The 9039-nt window shown below is 40.7% G+C and overlaps 1 long non-coding RNA gene across 1 annotated transcript in view; it reads left to right on the plus strand.

Moving 5' to 3' along the window:
• The window catches only part of LOC117959380, a 15483-nt gene extending 12978 nt beyond the window's left edge, over window positions 1-2505 (plus strand). The window contains exons 2-3 of the long non-coding RNA XR_004659925.1: window positions 639-642; window positions 2350-2505. This is a non-coding gene — a long non-coding RNA (uncharacterized LOC117959380). The remainder of the gene's footprint in view (window positions 1-638; window positions 643-2349) is intronic.
• The last annotated feature ends 6534 nt before the right edge of the window (window positions 2506-9039 follow it).

A 9039-nucleotide genomic window follows, 5' to 3' on the forward strand; every position in this document is an offset into this window, starting at 1 on the left:
GGACCACTAAGGTCTATATAAAAGAGACTTCAGATACAGTATTAGGGGACCACTAAGGTCTATATAAAAGCATCCAAGCATATGAATACAATTTAAAAATATTTGTAATTCTTTTTTAACTGCTCTTTAATATTTAATTTCTTAAACTGCACTGTAACTTCTATTTTTGTATTTTATCTGTTTTTAATTTCTTGATCATTTTTAACTGCTCTTAAATGTTTTATGTAAAGCACTTTGAATTGCCCTGTTGCTGAAATGTGCTATACAAATAAACAAAAAAAAACCATCTTATTTCAAAGCCATCTGCTGCTGTTCCAACACATTCTCACTCTCCCATCATGTGAAATACAGAGGCTTGGACATGTGATCTGGCGTTTGTTATTCACGCTAAATATCTTCCTTAGCGCTGGGAATCTCGACGTCACTTTTGATACTCCGGGTCGGGATGTACTGAATGATTTGTGGCAAAAGAACGGAACAGGTAAATTAAGGAAGAGATCATGGATGGGGTTATAAAATAAATGTTCCTATGACACCCTGGACAAGTACAGGAGATTACCCGTAATTCATCCTGGATCCATGAAATAACTAGTCTTTAATAAAAAAAATGTGCCTGCCTCTATGGGAATTTAACACAGGGGGGTGTATACTCATGCCCCATGTATTTTAAGAAAGAATATTTATTTATTGACAATACATTATTCAGTCACAAAGAAAATTGGTGTCCTTAAAGGTTGGATTTTTCCTATTTTTTTTTAATTAAGACATTAATTAATGTACAGTACATATAAACTAAATTAATTTTTTACTCCTTTTTATACTTAAGCATAGGTATGTAAATTTATGAGCACAACTAAAAAGTTAATTGTCAGTGTGTGTGTGTGTGTTGGTTTTAATATCCTGCTTGTACAGTATGTTCTCCAACAGTTTTTTTTTTATCATAGAGAAACTTTCCCTCTTTATCATATGAATGTGAACACCAGTGTCTAACTGTGAAGATATCATTCTGCACAGTGAAGCTCAACAATAAGCACACATTGGATTTAGCACAGCTTTAAAAGGGAAGAAAGAGCTAGTAAGTAAGTAAGTAATGCACCCCTCTGTAAGTATTCTCAGGGATAAGGTGAATGGACCAAAAAGTCCAACCACTTCTGAAAACTAATTTTTCGTCTTGGTATTTCATGTGTCAGCAGATGGCAGGCCCCGAGGGAGCGCAGCGCACACCTCTCAACGACCTGTAGCCTTTCCTAACAGCTTCATTTAGTTCTAGGCATGGTGTCTGGCTGGGTGCCGTAACCTGGCTGGGCCCTTTAGGGATGCCAAGCCCCACACCACCAGCCTTATTATTCCCCCCCCCCCCCACCCCCTTGCTCTGACTGTGTAATTTGATCATGTTATTCATAACATTTTAGCTGTTGCCTCTCCCTAGAGTTAGCGTGACATTGCTATTTGCAGAGGAGAAATGCATTATAGGATGGCCCAGTGCTCGGAAATTGAGCATTAATATTTGCTTTTGATGCATATAAACAGACAGGTTTTCAGGCTCTTGGCTTCTCTATTGACAACCCACGAGGGGAAGGTGGCTGAATAGTTGGGGCTGATTTGAGAGACGGGAGATGGGAGAATCAAAATAACAATTCATGTTTGTGTTGTTCTCTGCTGGAAAGGAAGCCTGCCGCGTCCCGTCTTGGCAGTTTGCTTCTAGGTGAGGATGTTGGCAGCTATCAGCGGGGTCCCGGTGGCACATCAGTTGTCACATCGGGCTAATTTCACTCAGAAAGCATGCAGATGCAGCCGGGGATGAAAGCAGCGGTGGATGGAAGCACCACTGGGACCGTCCCCGGAACTCAGCCGTGCCTCGTTAAATCAATGAGGCCATTTCCCTCAGAACACCAAAACCTTTTGCGGGGCTGAAAGCTTTTTTTTTTTTTAATTCTAAGGGGAGAGCCCCTTTCTGTGAATCCATTCAAATACAACGATAGAAGCCCAAATTTGTCCCCCATACATAACAGCCCACCGAAGGGGCCTATGAGGAATAGAAATCGTTCTGTCCTTGGGGCCCACACACCGGTGTTGATCGCTGTTATCTACATTTTCCATTTAACACCAACTCCTGCAATGGAGTCCTTCAAAAGAGTCACAGCGTTGGGGTGGCCCTTGCAGTGCAAATAGCGCTGTTTGACACCGATGTCCATGCTCGGGGGATGCAGTCAGAGGTGTCGGACTGCCGAATAGCTTCAAGCCTTAAACTAGCGTGAAGTAACCTTTCATTGAACAGCTGTTGTTATTGTGCTGTCAGCCAGGGTCCAACTTCTGTTTGCCGATTGTCTGAGGGAGCGGAGAGTTGAGTTTTAGTACTGTTAGTGGCCGGGTTGGATCAGTGGGGACAGCAGGCACACATATACTTAGAGGTTTATGCCTCGACGCAGAGGTCCAGGGCTCAAATCCGACCTGTGGTGATTTCCTGCATATCTTCCTCCTTCCTTACTCATCTAGCTGTCCTTAAAATAAGAGTTACAATTATTAGCTGATCAATTAAATTTTCAATTGATAGAAAAGGACTTGGCAACTATCTTGGTAATCGATTTAGTAATTTTTGAAGCAAATATGCCTCAAGGTTGAAGCCTTCGTGAAGATTAGTCACTTTTATTGGTCATTTGTCAAGGTAAAGGGAATAGCGTTGGGCACATGCTGTACATCTCCGTATTGGCAGCTGTTTATGGACAAAACGATTAATCAAGCCTTTGGTTGCCCTCGTTTGAATTTGACATTTTGAACATGTCTGGCGGTTCTGAATATTGTAGGTCTGACCGTTTCTCAGAGACTACCGGCCACAGAAGAAGTAGCCAGTGCGAGTTTCATTTCCTGTGCAGATCTTCCCATGCTGTGCTCACATTCATACTTGTTCATGTGTCTCTTCACTGGCCTTGGTTTAACCCTGTGTTTATTTCTTTTAAAGAACCTGAAGATCTAGTATATGGACTCAGATACATGCCATGTAAAATATGGTTTGTCCACTCCCACCATGTGGTGCAAAACCTTAGGGACTGTACAAAAATGTTTTGGGAGGGTCAAAAATGGAGAATGATATTGCACTTTTTCTTTAGGGATTGCAGGTGTCTTTTTTTTCTTGTTCTTACTTTCAATCGGTGCAAGAGTTGCGTTTCTGTATCAGGCTTTTATTAATGTGCACATTGGCAGTCTAAATTAAAAGGTACATTAAGATGTTAAGGTTTAAATTGGGATAGACAATATTACAAGTTGCATCAATGTTATATACTGTTATTTTTAAGTATTATTTTGTATTACTCTGTAGCTTTGTGTTGTGAATGAGGTAATTGGCTCTAGTTGGACCATGTATGGGTTAACCCATTGTGTTGCGGCTGCTGTATTATGTTTTATTTGTCCTTTTTTGTGAAAAGTGGAGAATGTTGTGTGTGGACATTGGACTGGAAGCTGAGGAATTAATTACTGTGGCATTGGCGGCATGACGCATGAATAAAAATAATCAATCAAATATTGAAGGAAGGCGTAGCAGAGGAGGATTTAAAGAAAACATCAAGAACTCTACGCTTGCTTCTTTCACAAAGTGAAACAGGAAGTTCAGCCCCCCACACCACCTCAATAATAGTTGTACAGTCCCTTGCTGCTTATCACAACATAGACTTATCAAACGTTATGATATACAGTATATAATATGTATAATAACAGACTACTATTAATTCCAGCATCCGTTGCACGATGGCCCATAATTAAAATAACTATCTATAGTTATATTTACTCCTGCACTCTTCTTTGCCGATGGTGTCTGTTGTTCTGCGGTTGGTTATGGCTTCTCATCATTTTTTACTTCTAAACATGTGTCTTTAAGGAACATGAGAAGGAATCTGATTACCATCACTACCAGTAAATGACAATTGTCAGAAGATATATTGAACTATGTTACGATGCAAATGTCTATTGGTAGACAAAAGTGTTTTTCCTGGTAGACTTCTCGCTGGGGACTTTTACGGGATGTCATCTCTCTTGTCCCTGTCACTCTCTACTGCCTGAGTAATGACTGCAAAACTGTCAGAAAATAATCTAAAAAAAGGGTGGTATGTTTTGGGGCTTTTTTTGCTTGATTGACAGGTGTTACAAAGCCTAAACACTCAGTCATGGTGGTAGCCACAGCTCCATCTGCAGAACGCTGAACAAAACAGCCCAGTCATCGTTCAGCTCCTCCTGGGGGACACCAGGGCGGTCCCAGAACAAATAAAACATATAATAGCATCAGCTTTTTCTGGGCCTCCACTAGGGTCTCCTTCCAGTTGGCCTGGAATGCCTCCACAGGAAAGCATCCCAATTAGATGGCCAGACCATCTCAACAGACTTCTTCAACGAGAGGGCAAGCACCAGTTCTGATCCCAGGTCCTGCCTCTGTCCCTAAGGGTGAGCCCAGACACCCAGGGAAGGAAACTCAGTGCATTTGCCTGTATCTGTGATCTCATTCTTTTGTTCATTACCGTGAGGTTGTGAGCAACGGCAGGATAATGTATATCTACTGGTAAATTGATACTTGTATGCTTAGTTCTATCTTGACCATGATGGTACAAGGCCCACATTACTTCTCACAAAGAGCCCTGGTTCCTTGAGCATATTTACTTGGCCTCTTACCATGCTCAACATGTCATTACCAGTACCTAGCTTTGTGCAGTTATTCCTTCCAAGGGAACACAGCGACTCTGACTCCAGTGGATGTGACAGATTGTCGATTGTCACAACTTTTATGCCTTTCTGTCGTATACTGCTGTCAATTTCTCAGTGTTCACCTGGAAGGAATAACTGCACGTGGCTAGGCGCTGCTAATGACATTTTGAGCATGTTTACAGGCTAAATACAAGTTTAAAACATGCCCTGTGTGAGCCTGTTAGGGCCAAATCTAGCAGGAGGATAACTTGGTGTAGGCAGCACCGATTGGTTTCAGTTGTCTTGCTACTGACAGCAGTCCAAATTTAAAAAAAACAGGGTTACATGTTGAAATCGACTGGAATTTTCCTTTAAGCATAACTCAATCCGGCCCAATGGGTCTCCTCAGGCTTGGGTCATGTAAACCACTGAGTCTGCGGTCACTCTGTTCTCTAACGTGCTTTTACACCTAAAAACCAACTCTCTGTACTGCCAGGCTTTAGCCAGGCGGATGGGATGGGATGTGAATGGGGTGTTCTCAATTAATTAACCACTTTTCACATCGGCATACATTGAATCCACCACATAGCACTTATTTCTAAAGAAATCTTTTGACTTTCAACGCCGGTTTGCCTGTTACTTCCATTATATCCTCACAAGCAATGTAGCATTTAAAGGGCCGGGGCAGTGCTCACTCCAAATAAAACGCTGCATAACATCAGGGCAAAACTGCATCATCCAACTGTTTTAAATGCATATTCTCTGGTCCAGCTCAGATAAAAACACCAAATTTGTCAGTTAGTGTTTTCTTTATTACTGAGTTATCTTCGCTTCACCTGTTCACCTGACTTTAGCAGTTCAGATAAGACACTGACTGTCCTAATGTTAAAGACAGGTTAGTTCATTCTGACCATAGACAGTTGCCTCGATCCTTCACGGCAGTGCAACACTGAATGAATATAGTAAGGGGGAATACAATGGATATTTGGTGTTATTTTTGGCATTGAAATAAGAGTTTTCTAGCTTGGTGGCGTTACCTGTCATGCCAGTTAAAGTAAATGTAAACACTGCTACAGTGTGTTTGGGCCTGTGTGAAAACTGTCAATCAAACTGTTGTGGACTAAACAAAGATCGCCTCAAAAGGAGGGTCTTGGTTACTTTCCAAGCCAACTCTAATGCGGTTCATTTGTGGCCTGATAGCAAATACACCAACCCCAGGATTTACTTTTTGGGGAGTGGAGATGTAATATCAGCATAAATTCAAAGAGTAAGCAACTATTTAATCTATCTGCTGATTGTGAACAATTCAGTGATTATTCTGTACACAACACAACACATACAACATACATACATACATACATACACATGTACATGCACCCCGTTGTGCTTCAATACTATTTTGTATACTATAGTTCATTAGGTCTTATAAAGTGTGTGACATAGCAACTCCATATTAATATCCCCTGTTGTATGAGACGCCTCCTTTTTGTCCACTCTACCCGTTTGCCATTGCTCATAATGCATATATTCTATGTGAGTTGTCAGTCATCTGAATTTTAATTTCCCCATGTGTGTCCTGGTGATACACTGACTATGAAAAAATGGCGGTTGGTCTACATGACGTCATAATTACAGCTCTGGTTTGGAAGTAGCAGTATGAACCAGAGCTTAAATGCAACACTGCATCATTTATTTCTCTCGGTCTAGACCAAAATGAACTGAACTACAGGTGTAAAAGCAACTTCCTGCGATCAATGGGCTCTCTCTGATGATCTAATGCCACACCATGGAGTGGCAGATCAAGAGTCACACACTGTAATTAGGTCTGTCAGCAGGAGGTGATGTGTCAGCTCTCGCGTCGGGAAGGGGGGGAAGAAGAGGTGAATGAAGAAGAAATGACGAAGCAAGAAGAAAGTAAGGAAGTGAAAAAGATATTGATTACAGACCAAGGGGAAGGGGGGGGAGGGCTGAAACTGTGCATTTCTACTGGATAAAATTGTTTTCTCACTAGTTAGAATGGTAATTAAAGAACTCCACAATCTTTTTTTTTACTAGTCAATTGCATTTCAAGATATCTACAACTTTGAATGTACTAGACAAAACAAGATAACAGATATTTAAAAATCATTTTCAAATTTTAATTGGCAGTTTAAACACTGACTAGCTAGACTGAATATGTATTGCAGATTGACAATTCAGATATCCACAATGACATTATTGCTATCTACAATTGCCATTTTAATATCTGCAATAGAATTATTACTAGGAAGAACCCCCATTTCAGATAGATGTGTACGGGGCTTTCAATTTCAAATATCCACAACATCATTCTTTCCATCCAGAATGAGCATTCCTGATCTCTGCAATACAAGTATTACTGGAAAGAACTCACATTTCAGATATCTACCATACAATTTTTACAAGTCAAAACTCTAATTTCAAAACATTCCAATTGTGGATATCTGTAACAGTGATGGTTCACATCCAGAATGTAATTTTACAGATCTGAAAAATTAACTGACGCAGTGTTTGATGTGTGTCGGTCTGTAAATAACAGGTCAATGAACAGATTAACCAAAAATGTAATAATGCATGAAATAATGGCAAACATATGTATTGTACTTCCTAGTAATAATTCTATTGCAGATATCTGAAATGACAATTGTAGATCAAAAGACTGTCATTGTGCATCTCTGAATTGTTTTTTTTTTTTACTAGGAAGAGTTGAATTACGGATATCTGCAATTAATATTTAGCCTACCTTTTGAATGTTAAAATGGCTTGCCGTAATATGGAAAGAGGAATAGATTTATGGGCGGAGGAAGACAAAAGGACTGAAGAGAACGCATGAAGGGAGAAATTACTGTGATGGAAAGATGGAAGCCAGAGGAGGAAGAGTCAAGCAGAGAACATAATTTGCAAAGGGAAAAATGGACCATGGACCTCTGTGGAGCCTTATTCCTCAGTTGTACGTCAGAGTCAGCTCTCATAGGGCTAACACCTGTACAGCGAGTGTCCAATTTTGTTTTCATCCGGGGTGGGAACAGCACCCGGAGCCGGTCCAAACACAGAAAGTCAAAGTAAATGAATCCCATGTTTTTCTTCCAAAATTGCATAGATGGAGACTTTACGAGAGGTCCAATGGTAGTTTTTGCTTCCTAATTGTCCCTGCAGGCTGCAAAATTACCTTAAATTACAGTGAGCTGACCAGCAGGCCTTGAAGTAATTGGCACATGGTAATGCTTTCAACAGTTCTTCTTTATTGAATCGAACGCTAATGTAACATAACATTGGCTTTTGCTATTAGGCCGGTGAAGCAGCAGTGCCTTTCGCTATCAATGCTAATGGCTATGTTGCTCATTGGTTTGACAGATCTGTCCATAAATATGCTGTGAGGTCTGAGCTCCATGTTGCTCTCATTACATTGCCCGAGATCTTCTGAGTTGTGTAGGATCTAATGGGTCGAAGTGAATGTTGTTTCTTCCAATCAGATGCTAGCTGCATCTCCAACAATTGCCTTCATGTGTCCCGCTTGGCTTCCCGTCTTGCTGTTCGTTTGACTTTCTGTAAATCAAGCAAAAGTGAAGTTGGAGAGGTGAACGTTGGCTGTCGGCGATGTTACCCAACAGGGGAGACATTCTCTGGATGTCAGGCTCGGCCTTTGCGCCGATGCCTGGGAATTCTCCATATCGTCCAAGTCCCAACAACTGAAATAATGCAGGTGTGGAGTTGTGTTTACATCCTTCTGCAATGTTTTTGGGGCAAACAGACGGCCTGTTATTTATAAAGGGTCAACCTTGTCAAAAATAAAACAATGTACCTGTCCAGAGGTGACATAGCACCACAATCACACAGTGAACTTCACAGATACATTGCTTATTAAAGGAATACTGCAGGACCACTGAGCGGGGGTTGTTGTACATTGCCGGGATAAGACTGACAAGCCCCTTTTCAACACAAACAACCTTTCGAGCTAGCAAGCAAGGAAATTTAAATCATACCATAATAGTGCATTCCATTTACCTTGGAACTTGGAAACCGAAGCTGGGAATGATGTCACACCAGAGTTGAGTGCGTTCCATTTAATTAAGTCGAATTTTCATTGTTTTCATTCGCTACACTACATACACTTAGAATAATAATCTGAGCCTGTCAGTGGCAAAATGAGCCCATTAGTGGAAGTAAATACAAGCTAAAAATGTTGCCCCATTAGCTTCCATTGTAGCTTGTTTTGCCTCTGCAGCGATCTCGCCTAATACTGGACCAATGTCAAAGATTGTTGTTCCCATGAGTCACAAAAACTTAGGAAAATAGTTAAAAAAAAAAAAACTGTAGTTACCCTTTAATTTATACTTTTTTAAAGCCACCATC

The sequence above is a fragment of the Etheostoma cragini genome, chromosome 16 (assembly GCF_013103735.1).
Source record: "Etheostoma cragini isolate CJK2018 chromosome 16, CSU_Ecrag_1.0, whole genome shotgun sequence".
Taxonomy (NCBI): domain Eukaryota; kingdom Metazoa; phylum Chordata; class Actinopteri; order Perciformes; family Percidae; genus Etheostoma; species Etheostoma cragini.